This window comes from Haematobia irritans, chromosome 4, assembly GCF_050003625.1.
Source record: "Haematobia irritans isolate KBUSLIRL chromosome 4, ASM5000362v1, whole genome shotgun sequence".
Taxonomy (NCBI): domain Eukaryota; kingdom Metazoa; phylum Arthropoda; class Insecta; order Diptera; family Muscidae; genus Haematobia; species Haematobia irritans.
Window position 1 is genome coordinate 59,313,308 of NC_134400.1, and position 12,655 is coordinate 59,325,962.

The 12,655-nt window shown below is 36.3% G+C and overlaps 1 protein-coding gene across 4 annotated transcripts in view; it reads right to left on the reverse strand.

Moving 5' to 3' along the window:
- myo (growth/differentiation factor myoglianin) overlaps window positions 1–11,783 on the reverse strand; it is a 70,772-nt gene extending 58,989 nt beyond the window's left edge. For 2 of the 4 annotated variants that reach the window (XM_075305734.1, XM_075305731.1), the window contains exon 1: window positions 11,165–11,783. The gene's annotated coding sequence lies outside the window, so the exon portion shown is untranslated. The remainder of the gene's footprint in view (window positions 1–11,164) is intronic. The other 2 variants (XM_075305733.1, XM_075305732.1) reach the window with 2 other exon arrangements.
- Between the last annotated feature and the right edge of the window lie 872 nt (window positions 11,784–12,655).

The following is a 12,655-nucleotide window of genomic DNA, read 5'->3' on the forward strand; positions in this document are numbered from 1 at the left end:
CCTGGGTTCGATCCCTGCTTCGACCAACGCCATTTTTTTTAAATATATTTTTTAACATATATTCCAGATTCGTTCGGAAGTTCCCGAAAAGGTGTTCAGCCTTACATACTATTATATTAAATTTTTACTACGAAATTGTAAAGTGTGTTTTATAAAAGACTTAAATACAGAAAAGAAAAATGCTTGATATAAACGAAATGGACTGAGTTCAAATCAAATATTATTTTTTTATTGCAAAAATAAAAATTTTGTAACAAATAAAGGTTTTTGTATACAAGTTTAAAATTTTTGAAGAAATTCAAAAACTCTTACAAAAGAAGAACGTGAATTCGAGTATATAAAAATATTTTTCCATCGAATCCTAAGGTTAACGATAACCATTCAAAAGCACATTATATTTAAATTCTAAACAGTAATTTTACAACAGCACATACATTTATTTTGGTGTGAACAATTGTTTGCTAGCATGTAACACCATTAATTTAGAAATACAAATAATTATGAATTTTTATTAACGAATAATTTTGTACTTAATTTAATTCTTAAGGCCGGTATACATTGGTATTATCGCGTTAAAATGGCCATGTTTGCCCTTTTACTTTTCTTTAATAATTTCTTTTAAAGAAAATAAACTTATTCAATTGTTGCTTTGGATCTTTCCCCACCATGTTATAATACAATTTACCGGAAAAAGTTGTAATGTTATTCTGGTTTTGCCGCTAAAATTATTTCTCATTCGAACTCAATGCCCGCTTTTATTTTCGAAAAAATCCGTCAACTCCTCTTGGACTACTCATTAATAAAGAGGAACTAATCTTTGGTTTTATAGATCATACTGTTTAATTTTTCACTGTTTCGCCCTGTTTTCATTTTACACTGTTAGAAACGAGTTTTGCCGCTAAAATTAGTTTTTATTTTAGCGGCAAAAGTCGATCCAAAGCAACAATTGAAAAAGTTTATTTGCTTTAAAATGAATTATTACAGAAAAGACAACATGGCCATTTTAGAGCGATAATGCCAACTTATTTCCGGCCCTAAAGGTAAAAATTAAATTAAGTACAAAATTATTCGTTAATAAATATTCATGTTTATTTGTATTTCTAAATAGATAAATTTTAAATGCATTTAAAATGGTGTTTAATGCTAGTACGTTAGGTTAGGTTAAAGTGGCAGCCCGATTAAGATTCAGGCTCACTTAGACTATTCAGTCCATTGTGATACCACATTAACTAAAAGTACCTATTACATATGGGCACTTCTAGTTTTAACCGCTGAACCTTCTTGATTATTTTTCTTTGTTGAACCAACCAGATTGTTCCAAAAACATTAGCAGACTGCTTAAGTTAACGTTTTCCAGATCCGCCAGTAATCTGAAGCTATATGCTCCTAAAAGTTTTTTGCGTCTTACACAAAATGCAGGACACTCACACAAGAGGTGTTTAATTGATTCCTTTTCCTCCGCATCATGACAGCTGATACAATAGTCATTATACTTCGCGCCAATAGTTTTTGAAAATCGCCTATCAGGCAGCGACCCGTTATAGCAGATATCAGGAGTGATATCTGACGTCTCGAGAACATTAGCATATCTAGTGTGCGGTTTAAGTTGAAATGGGGCCATATTTGCTTGGTGTCGTTACAACCCTTGCAATTCTCCCATCGAACATTTGCCATCATAACAGCCTTCTCACGCAGCATGAGCTTGCAAGTAGCTAGGGGCATACCAACAAATTCTAGTTCCCCTGGAATATGTAAGGTAGTCCCTAGCCTTGCCAACTCATCCTCTTCGCAGTTCCCCGGTATGTTCCTATGGCCAGGCATCCATATTAGGTGAATATTGTACTGCTAAGCCATCTCATTGAGAGATTTGCGGCAATCGATGGCCGTTTTCGAGTTGAGGAACACAGAGTCCAAGGATTTTATTGCAGGTTGACTGTCTGAGTATATATTAATGCCCACATTTTTTGGAACATTACTTCTCAGCCAATTCGCCACCTCTCTTATTGCTAATATTTCAGCCTGAGAAACACTACAGTGATTAGGTACTCTTTTCGCTATTTGAAGTTCCAGATCATGAGAATATACTCCGAAACCCACTTGTCCATCCAATTTGAAGCCATCAGTGTAGAAATCTATATATTTTTTATTCCCCGGGGTCTGCGTACACCACGCCTCACTGTTGGGGATTAGAGTCTCAAACTTTTTGTCGAAAAGTGGACTCGCCAAAGTGTAATCCACTACGTTAGGCACATCTGGCATTATTTTGAGGACATAACTGTGACCGTAACCTTTTTCAGACCACAGCGCTAGTTCGCGCAACCGCACAGCCGTTGCTGCAGCTGGCTGTTTGACCAAAATGTCTAAAGGCAATAGATGCAGCATTACATTAAGGGCATTTGTTCCTGTCTTGCTGAATGCGCCTGAAATACACATACACGCCATACGCTGAACTTTATCTAAACCAGTTGGTTTCTGAAGTGCCGGCCACCAGACTACAACACCATATAGCATTATAGGTCTAACCACTGCCGTGTATAGCCAATGCACAATTTTTGGTTTTAGTCCCCACTTTTTTCCTATTGCCTTTTTGCACGAGTACAAAGCTACAGTTGCCTTTCTCGCCCTTTCTTCAATATTAAGCTTAAAGTTCAGCTTCCTGTCCAAAATAACGCCAAGGTATTTTGCACAATCACCAAAGGGAATTTCAATACCCCCTAAGGAAATAGGCCTAACCGTGGGAGTTTTGCGATCTTTGCAGTACATGACTAATTCTGTCTTTGCAGGATTTACCCCAAGACCATTGTCTTTCGCCCATTTCTCAGTCATCCGGAGGGCCCTCTGAATAATATCTCTGATTGTGGATGGAATTTTCCCCTGACTGCCAGAGCTACATCATCTGCGTATGCCACCACTTTTATCCTTTCTTTTTCTGGAGTAACCAGAAGGCTATTTATAGCAACATTCCAAAGAAGAGGTGATAGAACTCCTCCTTGGGGAGTGCCTCTGTTCACATACCTTTGTATGTTTGCTTGTCCTAGTGTGGCTGAAATACGTCTCTTCATTAGCAGTTCGTCTAACGGCCTGAGTATACATGGATCAACATTCAGAGTTGTCAGTCCATTTAATATCGAGCTCGGATGGACATTATTGAACGCCCCTTCGATGTCTAGAAACGCCACTATTGTGTATTCTTTGACAGATATTGAGCTTTCAATAAAGCTGACTAGTTCATGTAGTGCGGTCTCAGTAGACCTGCCCTTCGAGTATGCATGCTGTCGTTTCGAGAACAAACTTGAATCGATGCTAGTTCTAAGATAAATATCTATCATCCTCTCCAGAGTCTTAAGTAGGAATGAGGATAAGCTGATTGGTCGGAAATCCTTCGCCCTCGAGTGGGAGGCTTTTCCCGCTTTAGGTATGAAAACGACCTTTGTTTCCCTCCACTTTCCTGGGATATATGATAAGTTGATACATCCTTTATATATCACCGACAACCAGGGGATAATTTTGTCAGTTACAGCTTGTAACTCGGCCGGAGTAATTCCATCAGGTCCAGGGGATTTGAATGGTCCAAAGCTATTTAGCGCCCATCTTATTCTAGTTTCCGATACAAATTCCTCGATAGGAAACGACCGCTGAGCCACTGTGGCACCGCCAGAACCTGGTTAAACCGTCTGATTTCCAGGAAAATGCGTGTCCAATGGTACCTCCAGCGTCTCCTCACTGGACGTTGTCCAATTGCCCTCCGATGTTTTAATGAAACCTGGAGCGGAGTTGGTGGATGCTTGAACCTTCCGTAGTCTGGAATCCTCGGACGTATTCTCAATACTGCTGCAGCAACCATTCCAAGAGTTATGCTGAGCCTTTCTCAGTTCTCGCTTGTATCCTCTCAGATTCTTCTTGTAAGTGCCCAATTCTCAGGGGCTCTGGTGGACTTTGCCTTGTTAAAGAGCTTCCTGCAGGATTTCCTCATATTACTTAATTCCGTAGACCATAGTGGTCGATTTTTTCCCCTTGGCTTCCCTCTAGGGCATGCAGCTTTCAGTGAGATGTTGAAGGCCTTAGTAATCCGCTCCACTGCGTGTTCGATATCTTGCACATTTCTCATATTTGTCTCTGTTATTTCCGGTATCATCATATTGAACGATTCCCTATACCTATTCAGTCAGCTTTCCTAACATTTGGCGGAAATATGGTCTTGGTGATATGAACATCAAATTTGAAACTGATGTAGTGATGATCTGAGAAGCTGTGTTCACTTAAAACCTGCCACTCAGATATCATTTCATTCAGTTCTTGCGAGGCCAAGGTGATGTCCACAACCTCTTGCCTGTTTTTAGTGACAAAGGTTGGGGCATCTACCTTGTTGCAAACTACCAGATTAGTACGCAAAATAAACTCTATTAGCGACTCTCCCCTTGCATTAGTATCACTACTTCCCCATATACTATGATCTGCATTCGCATCGCATCCCATAATGAGTTTCGTCTTTGTTTTCAGTGACTCCTCCACTAAGGTCTTAACGGCATATGGAGGCATCTCCCTGCCATGTCCCATGTAGACCAAAGATACCCAATATTTGCATTTGGCTATTTCTAAACTGGCAACGACAGTGTCTGTATTGCACATTGAAGGAAGCAGAAACAAGTTGAGGTCGTTTTTAGCAATTATACAGGCTCGATTTACATAATTACCAGTATACTGCAATAGTTTGATCCCCGGAGTACTTAATTCACATATTTTGTTTCTATAAACATATGGTTCTTGAATAAGAACTATATCTATGTCCCCTTTCATCAGGAGAACTTTTAAGGCAGCACATGCAGCCTTACAATGATGAAGATTTATCTGGAGGATCCGTAGGACCATCGAGATTTTCAACAACCGTCACATCAGCCGCTTCAATCGAGTCATCAAGAATGTTCTCTTCAGAGATCTCGGTGACTCTCGCAATAACCATAGGTTCAACTTTGGTGAGTTCTGAGGCAATAGAAACCTCCTCTCGCATACGGGGTCTATCCATGTCTTCAACTTTGGTATCTCCCTCGACTTCGCAAGAGGATCCGCTTACTTCTGATTCAGACAGAGGCTTGTCCATTTCTGAATCCTTTAGCTGATCGTTTTTATATACCTTCATTTGGATATAATGAAAGCCATAACATACACGGCCCTGGGACTTTGCTAGATGTGGCAAAGACTGAGTGTTCAATATAAACACTGTATGCCGTCTTGGTCCATCCACTTCATCCAAACGGCCAACCTTCCAATCAGCTGTTGGAAGATCTGGATTGCACCGTTTCAGGCTATTTAAAATAGATTCAAGGTCAGAAGGGTTTGCAGGTGTCCACGCATGTGCTCTAGGTCTAGCCGGTATGTCTTTCTTCTCCACTAACTCTAGAGCAGCTCCTTCCCAAACTTCACCAGTTAGTATCAGAGCAGCTTTAAAACATTCTATAGACCTCTGGTCCTCAAATGCGACTAGCTTAAATCGTCCTTGATACCAACCAGCCTCTTGGTGTCGAGGATCTGGGCCGGGAAACTTTTCCAGCACCTGTGAGTAGACGGCAGACAGAGCATTCTCAATTTCCCCCACTTTTGCTTTGGAACCATACCGTCCAATGCTCCTTTATTAATGATAGCCATCACAAGGCTGTCTTTAGCAACTGAGGCAAACGATCTTTGATCCCTTTTGGAGGATGGCAGCTCATCCGGCGATCGTTCCCTTTTTCCAGTCTCAAGAATTCCTTGAGCCCATTTTAAGGAATCGCTTTGTTTAGCCGACAGCGTGCTTGGGTCAACTGATCCTAACTTCTTTAGGATAAACAAAGCATTTCTGCGTTCCTTGAATCTCTTTCGTGAGGGATTACCTCCTTTTGATGTCGTTACCGTAGAAAAAGTTCGACTTGTCATAGTGTCGCCACCTGTCGACCCGTCTACAGGTCGACTAATTGGGCCTAACTCTTGGTCATTGCCCAGATTTATAACTCCAGTCGATACCCGTCCACTGGGCCCTGAAGTTAGCAACCCAGTGGATGACTTGGAATTTCGCTGCATGGTGGCTTAATATCCCACCACACTTGAAATTCTTAGTAGGTACCTATTACGATGAGTTTATCCGCTATTGAAAAACACGTCCGTTCCGTTCGGCGGTTGAATAGAGAATGCTAGTAAAAAATAGTTCAAAAATAGTGTGTTGGCTTACAAATTGCATGGTTCAATTCTCCGTCTAGGCGAAAGGTAAAATTAAAAAAAATATAAAATTGAATAATTTCTTGAACATTACTTGTATTAAGGTGAGTATTAAGTTCGAGTTTAGCCGCTAAAATCGCTAAAGTGAAAACTAAATCAGTAAGAAAAATGCATGAAATTATACACATTTGTTGCAAATTTTATTATAACTTGATGGGGAAAAGCCCAAAGCAAATTTTCACAAAGTTTGTAATGGGTTATTAAAGAAAAGTTATCGTGAAAAAATGGCGTTTTTGGCGGCTAAACTCGAACTTAATACCCACCTTTACAGAAAAAGGTGCCAAGAACTAAAAAATTTCGTGGAAGTGAAAATTATGTGAGGGAATGAGCACAATCTTCTTGGGGAGAAAAGTCTTCCAAGCATATAATATTTTTGGGCTCAAAAAGCTTCCAAACATATAATATGTTCACATAAAACAAAAATAATAATGTTTCGGCAATATTTAATAATATATGTGCTTCCTGCAAAATATGTTTGGAACATATGTTAGAGAAGCGATTATTTTCTTGAGGGTATAGATAACTAAGTAATACATGACCCATCGGTGTCAAACGCGGATTGACATTTCCCAAAATGAAGAATAAACGAAGAAAATGGGAGAATTCCAAATTCGCTCTGAGATTCGTTTTTACGATTTTCCCATTTTATCCACAATTTGAACATTTAAAACCTCGAAAATACAAAATTTAATTTTGAGCAATTTTTCTCTTTGCGAAAAACACAGAATGAAATGTCAGAAAATTCATTTGGGCTTCTTCAACATTTTCTGGTCGGAGAGCGATGGGTCATCTATTACCAGCCCTGGTATATGAATAACCTTATTCATGCAACTACTTTTCCGACGAGGAATACAAAATCCAAAAAAAAGACATCATTTGATAATTCACAATGATTTTGTTTATTTGCAGTGCGCAGTCATTCCACTCAATTCATGGACCAATTAAAATAGAGACATACCTTGATAATTCACCATGGTGTTGTTTATTTGCAGTGCGCAGTCAAGTGACTCAATTTCTTTTTGGAAAACGAGAATTACCGTACAAATCAGTCAATTTGCATTATAAAAAAGATGTGGATGTATAGAATTTTACATGTTTTTCCAATATTTGGTGTTTCAACAAAAGAACCAAATTTAAAAATCACTCAATTGCAGAATTTAAAAATCACTCAATTGCAGACGAAAAAGAGCCATCTACGGTGTGCAGACAAACTACAGCGCTGTGAATTCACTTTCGTTGTCTATACCTTCCTTGGTCTATGCTCAATTGCGAAGTCAAGTGACTCTATTTCTTTTTGGATAAGGCCGGTATGCACCTCTAGCGAAAAATTTCATTCCCATAAGAAATGCATTGCTATTTATGCTAACGAAATTTTCGGTAGCGTTCAATTTCGTAAGCTGGTACGCACCTCTAATGAAAATAACAGGGTTGTCAAAAGCATGTTTTGGCAGCAAACATTTAATTTATTACAATCATTGTGTGCGTAAAAGTTTTAAAAGGTCTGTAAATAATAAACAATTTATTTGAGGAATGTTTGGAACATATATTAACAATTTTTAAAAGCGATTAGCTGGTTTATAATTTGTGTACACAGCCCTGTTTTTTTGTTGTAGACTTAAATAAATTTTTGCTACCGAAAATTTCGCTAGAGGTGCATACCGGCCTATAACGAGAATTACCGTACAAATCAGTCAATTTGCATTACACGAAAAGTGTGGATATATAGAATTTTATGTTCTTTTACAATATTAGGTGTTTCATCAAGAGTACAAAGGAAAGAAAAGAAATTAAAGCCACCATACACCATAGACCAAGGAAGCTATAGACATCTTAAGTGAATTCACAGCGCTGTAGTTTGTCTGCAGACCGTACACGGATAAAAAAGACTGTTTTTCATATGTTTGGCTATAAACATTATATGTTTGGAACACAATTTTTTAAACACAATATTTTTGAGTGCAAGCATATAATGTTCATAAACTAGCATAACATGTTTGGGACATATATGTTAATATGTTAGAACATATTATGTTTGGGACATAAAATGTTTGTAAATATAATATGCTTGGATGCAAACATATAATAATTTAGAAATAGCCTATAAACATATATGTGTTTAGTAGCTTGGAGCGCTATTTAACAGGGAGCGATATTGAATTAAGTTGGTGGTTGTTGCTTGTTATTACACAATTAAAATTTTATTTTTCCTTGGGCAATCGATCAGCTACTTCTTTGATCCTTACAAACTGTGTGGTCCGCTGTTCGAATCCCCGTCCGGCAAAAGGTAAAATTAAAATAAATAAAAATCATACAATTGAATAATTTCTTCTACAATGTTTGTATTACAGAAAAAGGTGCTAAGAACAAAAAATCTCGTGGAAGTGAGAAAGATGTGGGGGAATATACAATTGGGCAGAAACAAAATTTTGAGCATTCGGGTCGAAAACCTATGTTGTTAGCACCTATATTACCTGTTTATTTTCATAATTCATTATGATTGTAAATATATAAATAAATAAATAAAATTTTGAGCACAATATTGTTTGGGAGAATTTTTTTAAGCATATAATATTTTTGGGTGCAAAATGCTTCCAAACATATTATATGTTCACATAATAACATATTGTTTTTTGGAAGACAACATTATTAAATTTGGATGCAAAAATACAAAATGTTTGGAACTTAGACTACCCAAACATATATTGTTTAGACCAATATGCTTTCAAACATATTATATATTGGAAGAGATCAAACATATAAATGTTTGGGCAATACCCAAAAATGTATATGCTTGAAGCAAAATATGTTTGGGAGTATATGTTACAGGAGCGATTTTTTGTGAGCGTGTAGATGGCTCTCTTTCGTCTGCAAAAGAGTGATTTTTTATTTTGGCTTTAATTTCGTCCGTGTAGGACTTATTAACACCTTTCTGGCCCTTTTGCATCTATAACAGGTACAGTTCATTTTATATTTTCCCTACATTTGTTCATTGTCTAACAATATCACAAACATTTAAATTAATGTTTCCACGCTATGTGTTAAACGTTCTGTTATGGTCCAAGTAAACCCAGGTTCAACCACTGGTCGGAGCAATAAAAGTTTTTCGAATTTTAAATATAAAATCATTAGAAAATAAAAGTGTAATAAAGATAGTTATACAAATAAAAAGTAAAATTGGTGAAAAAATAGTTTTTTAGTTTCTTCATTCAAATCAACTTCCGAGGCAAAACTTCTAAAGCAATGCAACTAGACTATTGGCTAGATGGGAAAAACTTTCTCTCTAACATGGCTATTTGAACTGGTTAATAAATGCGTTGAAAACAACCGGTCAAAGGATTGGTTTGTAGGTATCTATGTGGGGGTCAATTGACCCTTCCTATGACAACTCCAAGATAATTTCACCGGTCACCTAACCGATTAAAGGATCTCTACCGGTTATAAAGGACAAGTAAAACGACGGTTTGAGACTAGACCCATGAACTGAAGGGCATCTGCACCGCAGACAAGCAACAAATAAATATATTGTTAGTAAATTTTTTGTACCAATGAAAATCACAATTAGTGATAACAGGTTTATTTACGAGGTTTTGTAGGCAGTGCCCCACTAAGTCGACACCATCTACAGAAGTTGTTGCAAAGTTGACCACACAAAGCACGATTTTCGGAAATCCACATCGCATTATTGCAGACCGAGGCTTTGCATTTACATCAGATGAATTTAAAAGATATATCGAAGAACAAGAGATTTTACACAATTTTTGCTCTCGCTTTCCGGGGAATTAGGTCCGAAAATCCCTGTGGATTTTTGTACAATATTTTACATAGAATATCAGTAACCAAACCACAAAAAAATAATTTTAGTACAAATGAGTTTATTTAATCTAAGAGGAATATATAAAAAAAATTAATTTTTTTGTAGTTTGGTTTAGATAAAGAAACTATGGAATGAAATAATTCAAGTAAAAGCTGTCAATTACTTTCGGAATTGTATTCAACTATTTGAATATGGTGCCGGGTGGTTTTTTTCTCGTGAAGCATGTCAAACAAACAGAAAAACCAAACAAAAATGAATATTAATATAAAGGAGTTTATAATTAGTGGAAAATTTGACAATTTTTCTGTTCATTAGGTAGTTTTTTAACATTTGGTTCTATTACTGATAAAGTACATCTCAAATCAGTTTCGACGTGAAGGCAAGACAACATAGCTTTATGTCTAAAAGTGTCGAAAATTTATCTGCATGGATAACTTGAAGCAAATTGTATCAAAATTTTTATAATATGTGAAGACAAAAGTGAATGCGATTTGCGATATTTTAGCCAGAAATTTTGTCATTGCAAACAAAGGAAGTAAACGACTAATAATGGAAAACCTGCAACAAGTTATTGCATTGGATGTAACTTTTCCTTTTTTCTCACCGTGATTATACATTCACTTTTCCAAATGCTTCGTACGTTCTTTTGTAGTATATTATTAAAACAAACCCTCCCACCACCCGGAACCTCGATCTATTAAATTTATTAAAATTTAGGCAAAATTGATCAGAATTCGATGTTTAGCAATATTGTACACTTAGTGTCAAACTTCACAACTTATTTCGGGTTTATGGGGAAACATTAAGTACAATCAATTAATTTTCATAAATAAAATATGTACAATTAACATTTGAAATTGTCGTTGACTTTTTGGAGTGTAGTGGATTTCTGGTTTTGAACCAACACAGCCTTTGTATAGATCCCCAGTGTAAATCCAAAATCCGTTCGGTCAGAACCCATATTCACACTAAATATATTTGTATCCCACTGTACATCATAGAAGCCCTTCTTACTTCTGCACACATTTCTTAAGGTTTTACAACACAGAAATCACAGTGATTTTCGTCCTTGTCCATTATTTACAATAGAATACCACTTACGTTTGGAACGCTGAATAATACAATAACTTGTTGAAGAAATGAAAATTCTACAAACCAGATACATGGATTTGATTTTATTTGTATGCTTCTGGAGTGGCCAATATCATCTAAAATCAAAGTTTCTTTTTTACACACTCGATGACCCTTTGTTCGCCTATTAATCAACATTCTTTTGCGACGACACTATTCCATTCGTTTATACAATACCGGGCGTTGGCCTGTACCATCGTACAAATTGGAAATATTTGTATTACTTTATTTTATTTTTCGTGGCTTTCTTTGGCATTTATACGTATTTTTGAAGTATATTTATAAATATTTAGCTTAATTATTTTATATGTTTTTCGTTTTGGCATTATTCCAATAATTTTTTCAACCACTGCAAGTGAAGACAACGCTCGTCAAAACTCAAATGAGCTCTACTGGCTAGAGAAATGTCAATCGCCGGATTAATTCCGTAATGTCCTAAGTCTACTTTGATTATTTTTGACATTTTATATTTGCCAATTTGAAGACCGATTGTCAAATTAATTCCACATTCTACTAAGTCGGGTTTGATTGAATTTGTCGAAGTATAACACAACAATATAGATCGTACTGTCCATTATAAAAACTTTTCTATTCATTCAATGATAAGAGACAAAATTAAATGTCGCACAAATATAAGGCGTATTTTATTTGACAGCGTACTTAACGTAAAGACTTGAATTGAACTAGCTAGTGGAAATACATAATTGGGCATTGAATCTATCTTATCGCCATCAATTCATTTTCGAGACAGATGAAGATCGCACTAGTCTTATCAATCACATGTATTTAAGAGCGAAAAAGTTGAGTGATGCTGACTATATGATACCCCTCGACCAAATATATTCTGTGTTATAAAATAAATGTAAAAATTAAAATTTATTACATTTATTTTATAACACAGAATATATTTGGTCGAGGGGTATCATATAGTCAGCATCCGTTAATTTAATTAATTTTGAATTCAAGTCGTTAATTTTGTTATTCATTTTGAAATTTTAACGTTAGAAATGTTGATTTGTCGAACGATATGTTTGATTATACGTTTCATGGCGTTTCTAAATACTGTATATTGCTCTATGCATTTGTGAAGGGTAATAATTTCGTTACCCAGTGGGAAATCTGTCTATCATGAATTTGTCTTCAATGATGTATTTAAGAAAATATTGCACACAATTTGCTTCCTATAGACACTTTAATAACCACAGTCTTGTATGTTGTCTACAAAACATTTGTTTGAATACAATGTAATCGATGCACGGTGAAAATGTCATCATCGACATGTTCGCTGCCAGCGTCTTGCATAGTGTCGTGTTGATTTTTGAAAATAACGGCATTTAATAAAAAAAAACACATTTGCTTGTTGATTAGATAATACACGTGATGTAGAAATGTCATCAACGACATGTTCACTGCCAATGTCTTGCATAGTGTCGTGGACAAGACTTTTTTCTCTTCTGAGCT